This window comes from Camellia sinensis, chromosome 14, assembly GCF_055761805.1.
Source record: "Camellia sinensis isolate YWXY chromosome 14, ASM5576180v1, whole genome shotgun sequence".
Taxonomy (NCBI): Eukaryota; Viridiplantae; Streptophyta; class Magnoliopsida; order Ericales; family Theaceae; genus Camellia; species Camellia sinensis.
Window position 1 is genome coordinate 137,345,363 of NC_138974.1, and position 5,796 is coordinate 137,351,158.

The following is a 5,796-nucleotide window of genomic DNA, read 5'->3' on the forward strand; positions in this document are numbered from 1 at the left end:
TTTTGAGCATGATTGGTACTGTTGGACGTAGAATTAAATTTTTTATCTTCTATAAAAGTTTCGAAATTTTATGAAAATAAAAAAACATTTTTCCTGAGATAATAATTCATTATTTCTGCTTTAAAATGCTTCTGGTGTTGCATGACTAAGTTTTTGGGGGCTGAAATTTTTATCGTAGACTACTATAATGGTTTACTATTTACTGGTATAATTGTTGCAGTTTACCAGATTCTAGAATATTTATTTCTGATTTTATGTGTGTTTATTAGTTATTTAAAATTCCATAAAATTTCAAAAAAAAAATTCAGAAAATTCAAGAATGATGTACTTTCTATTATGGCATAATCTGAATACTAAGCACAGTATATTATTTTTTTTGGGTTTGTAATATGTTGTGATTAGAGAAGCATGATTAGTTTTTATTTATTTATTTAAATTCCATTATTAAATGAATATAGCATGAGTTAATTGTAAATTTACATTAAGATGCTATTGTATGGAATTTATCATGCTTTGTACATGCCATAAGTAGTGGGAGGTTGATTGTTTTTTTTTTTTTTGCGCATGGAATTAAATTAAAATTTGATAATTGTCACCAGAGACGCAAGAAATGATTACGAGCATATCAAATTTTCGATCTTGAGACGTGTAATATTATCATTATTTAATTTAGATTCTTTTGCTGCAAAATAATTTTTGTGTTGCTATTGATGATACAGTGATGATGTAACGGGTTCCAAACAGAGCGGGTCGGACTGATCCACACTTCTCGAACCGGTATCTGAATGATCAAACCCACCAGAGAACCTGCACATGAGTTCAACGGGGAACGGGGAGTCCCCCAGCGAACCCTCCGACGAGCAAGTTAGAGAGAGAAGTAGAGTGTAGAGATGAATTAGAGATAGAAAGCTTAACCTTCTTCTTGTCTTCAACGTTTGCTTATATCCTTTGGTAATCATTTCGTTGTCTCTTCCGACCTGTCACCTTGGCCAAAAGTCTATGCTATAGCTTACCTTGTTCAAGGTGAGGGCGTACTGTCCCGACAGAGAGGTGTTGTCGTAATAAATGCAGTGAGGGGCTGCATTAATGGCGATGTGCAGTGGCAATAACTTTGTAGATCTTTTTCTACTGATGTGGCTTGCCCTTTACCTGCCATGTGTCTGAATATCATTGGTCCTTCATGCCATGTTGACTTCCAGATGGTGCTGGGCCTTATTAGTTGGGTTATGTATTGGGCCCTAAGTGGTGGGCTTGACTTGTTCATGGTGGGCTGTAGCCTTTATGGGCCTACTTATGTCAGTAGCCCCCCATTCCCGAGTGCAGCTTTAGTCCAACGAAGGGAATAATGAAGAAAATGAGGGTGGTTAGAGATCTGCAAGAGGGGGGCCGACCGATAGGAGTGATCGAGCGTAGGGGCCGATCAGAAGAAGAGCCGACCGCGGGGGGTCGCTGAGTGGAGGGACCGACCACGAGGAGGGCCGACCGTGAAGGGTAGCCGAGTGGAGAGACCGACCATGAGGAGGGCTGATCGCGAAGGGTAGCCGAATGGGGTGACCGACCACGAGGAGGGCCGACCACGAAGGATAGACGAGTGGAGTGACCGACCACGAGGAGGGCCGACCGCGAAGGGTAACCGAGTGTAGTGGCCGACCATGAGGAGGGCCGACCACGAGAGGTAGCCGAGTGGAGTGGCCGACCATGAGGAGGGCCGACTGCGAGGGGTAGCCGAGTGGAGGGACCGACCATGAGGAGGGTCGACCGTGAAGGGGGAAGTGGCAGGGGCGGGGCTCAAGAGGCGGTGGGTCACGTGGTGACTTGAAGTGAAAAAGACAGGGTAGGGGAAGGGTGTAGTGAATCGTGGTCGTACACGTGGCATCATCTCATGGTGGGGGAGGTTAGGCGTTGGGCCAGAGGTGAAACGATAGGTCATAATGGGTGTTGAAAAGACAGTTTTGGCAGATGGTTGAAAAATTTTCAAACTGGCGGCAATTAATTATGACCCCTGGAATACAGGCAAGCCTTGGGCTTTTGGGATTATACATTTTACCTACCTTTTTTTGAAAAATCAAAACATTCCAAGTGTAGACTCCTTCGTTGCAAGTGATACACCCTTGCGACATTTTTTGAACTTTCTTGCGCCCGCATCCGAAGCCATTCGCAGACACACGACAAAAATGGCCCAGGAAGAAGCTAGAACTGCCAGGGTTGATCCACTAGGGGACGATGATGCGGTGGAGTTGGCGGAACAGTACAGGACAGAGAGGCAAGTGGAGAGAGTAGAGGGGCCGACGGGACCGCGGCGTTCGTTGACATTGATGGCGGCTCCGAAGCCAATCAACTAGGCTGAGCCAGATCACTGGCATACGAAAGCCGGCAGGTCGACTGTTACTGCGGGGGAGTTGGAGGGTATGCGCAAAAAATACCAGGTTCCCGCAAAAATAGAATTGATGCTACCAACACCAACGGAGAGGCCGTCCGACGCCCGGCCGGGGGAATTTGCCCTCTACGAGGAGGCGTTGAAGGGTGGGTTGAGGTTGCCGCTTCCGCAGGTAGTAGTGGATGTCTTAAACAGACTGGAAGTGGCGCCAGGTCAACTAATGCCCAATGCGTGGAAGATTGTACTGGCTTGTGCAAGTGCGTGGCCAAAAGCGAACGAGGGGGCGGATATGACGGTAGACGAGTTTTTTGCGTGCTACAAGGCCTCAAGCCAGCAAGAAACTTGGGTCACTTTGCAGGCGGCGGAAGGGAGGGGTCTGGTGGCGGGTTGCCGTCATCAATTTAGGGATGGAGGTTGCGGTGGTTCTATGTGTCTGCGAATGGGGGAGTGGGGGTGCGCACGGTGTGGAGAGTGCCTACCAAGTTTGTGGAGCCAAAGTTGGGGGCCGCAGCGGAGGAGAGGGTGAAAAAGGTGAAGGCCTGGAGGTAGAAGGAGGGCATCAAGTAGGACGATCTCGTCCAGCCGTCCGCTTTGTTTGCCGCAAGATTGGGCCCTCAGCCGACCGGTGGAGATCTGTCACCGGAAGAAATAGAGGCAAGAAGAAAGGCGCATGAGGCGGAAGATCGGACCATTTTTGCCAGAGCCCAAAAATTCAAGGGGTGCAGTTAGGCCCACCACCAAAACTGGTCGCGAGGGAGAGAATCCGACCGTGCCCCAAGCCACTGGGGGAAAAAGACTTAGGTAGTTTTGAGCCACGACCGCCTCCCGTGGATCCGATGAAGGAAAGGGCAAACAGGGAGGCGGAGGCTTTGAAGAAGAAAAAAAAAATGAGGGTTCGCCCTGAGGGGGCCTCAGGTGAGCCTGGGTTAAAGAGGGTGAGGTTTGGGGAGGAGGTTACCCCCATGGTGGAGGAGTCGATCGTAACAAGGGAGAAGGGAGTGGAGGTGACCCTAGAAAGTGTGGTTGTCCCAGACATGGAAAGGGACAAAGGCTAAGGAGGCCAAGAGGAAGAAGAGCACCTGAGTGCCATGCCTAAAGTGCCAGAGGAGAGTGGGTCAGCTGGTCCTAAGAAAGTGATGGAGCAACAGCCAAAGGGAGGCCCTGCGCCCCAAAGAGAAGGGGCCAGGCTGAGGACTGCGATCTACCATGCTCGTGCAGTGGCTGGGCGGCTGGAGGGAGAAGAAGGCCCAGCCAGGGCGGCTGCAGATCGCCTTGTGGGGATTGTGGACGACGCAGCGGTGCGCTCCGTGGCCAGGCTCAATGAGGCTGAGCTGCTGAGGGGGTTGTGCTCTGCCCAAATGGAGCTAACCACCATAGCAGGAGCTCTGCTGAGAAATGCGGCGGCTGAGAAGGCCAAGTTGGAGGAGGCGAAGGCCCAACTTGCAAGTTTGAGGAGTGAAATTGCGGGGTGGAGGAGGACCACACGGAGCATTTGTGCAAGGGGGTTGGAAGAGGCTGAAAAGGCTAAGAAGATGGAGATACTGGCGATCGTGCAGCGCAATGTTGCCGCGCGAGCCCATGCTGAGCTGCTCGCAGTCAAGTTGGAGCTAGAGGACGAATGCCGCAAGGTAGTGTCGCTCAAGTTCCAGCTGGCTGGCAAGCAGAAGAAACTGGGGGATGCTCAAAATGCCTGCACGGTCGTCACTGAGCGGTTTGAAGAGGCTATGACCAGCAATGAAGAGCTGCGTGCCCAGCAGATCAAAGAAAAGGAGGAAGCAGACTTGAAGATTGTTGGGCTGCAGAAGGAGCTGGAAGATGAGTGTGCCAAGGCCATGGAGGAGAAGACGAGATTGGAGAAGGAGTTAGAGGAGGAAAAAACCAAGGCCGCCTCTGCAAGGGCAACATACCCCGATTTGTATGTCGCAGCAGTGGAGCAATTCAAGGGGTCTGCTGAATTTCAGATGGCGGTCGATGCCGCAGTCGCCAGCAACTTGGCAAGGGAGGTGTCTGGGGGGGGCGGGCCCGTCGGGAACGACCGCTGGCGGCAGGACTGAAGCAGAAGTTATTGAGAGCTTCCAGCGGTCGGACTTCTACAAACACGAAATGGCTGAGTTCTGGGACAGTGGCTGGAAGATGTTCAAGCGGAAGGCAAAAGAACTGTTCCCAGACTTGGACCTAAGTGGTGTACGGATTGATGAAGATGACGTGGCCCAGACCCCCCTAGATGAGGGCGTTGACGAAGAAGACCTCGTTTCAAGTGAGGAAGAGTGATTGGTGTGAGTTGTACAAGTTTTTTGTTTTGTTTTGTTTTTTTTTTGATTGCTGTAAGGAACGTATGTACAAGTTTGTGAATAAATAAAATTTGAGTTGTGTTTTCATTCCATTGTTTTTGCTTGTGTATCTGGGATGAATGAAAATGTTGACTTGAAACTCAATGCAAAGCCAAGGGTGAAATGAACGAAAAACTGAATGCAAAGTAAAGTTAAGAAGAACGCAATGCTAAGTGAAGTTGAACTTGTAAGAAAAACTCCATGCAGAGTGAAGTTAAAAATGTAATAAAATTATAAGTTTGTGTTTGTCACACTACTGTCTTTATTTTGGTGAGTCTGAAGTGAGCGAGGGGGGGTTGATTCAAGTTAGGCTTGATTGGTAAGGAAAGAGTAAGAAAATAATTTGACTTGTAAAGGAAACATTTAAGAATGTCAAAGATGTGGAGTTTCAAATTATTCCCAAAAATGGAGTTTTAAATCATGTTGCAAGAGTTTTAGAATTTGACTAAGTGAAGAGTGGTGTAATAGCATGGACCTGGAATGTTGACCAAGTGTGTCTACTAATGCCACAAGCATGAATTCTGCATGAATGGCCTTGACCGAGTTCTGCATGCGTGCTCAGTTGGGGTCAAGCTATGATTAACTGACTTAGCAAATAATTCAGTGGCTTGAAGTAACTCAGGCTGGCTGAGGCTGTGTCATGCTCGGTCTGGCTGAAGCTAGTCATGCTCAGTCTGGCTGAGGGTAGTCATGTTCCGTCTGGCTGAGGCTTGTTATGCTCAGTCTGGCTGAGGCTAGTCATGTTCAGTCTGGCTGAGGCTAAGTAGGCTCGGTTTGACCAAGGCTTTTATGCTCAGCCTTGCTGAGGCTTTGTATGGTCGGTCTGGCCGAGGCTTTTATGCTCAGTCTGGCTGAGGCTTGTCGTGCTCAGTCTGGCTGAGGCTTGTCATGCTCGGTCTGGCTGAGGCTGAGCAGGCTTGGTCTGACCGAGGCTTTTATGCTCAGTCTGGCTGAGGTTGTGTACGCTCTGTCCGGCCGAGGCTTTTATGCTCAGTCTGCCTGAGGCTTTGTATGCTCGGTCTAGCCGAGGCTTGTCATGCTCAATCTGGCTGAGGCTTTGTACGCTCGGTCTGGCAAAGGTTTTTATGC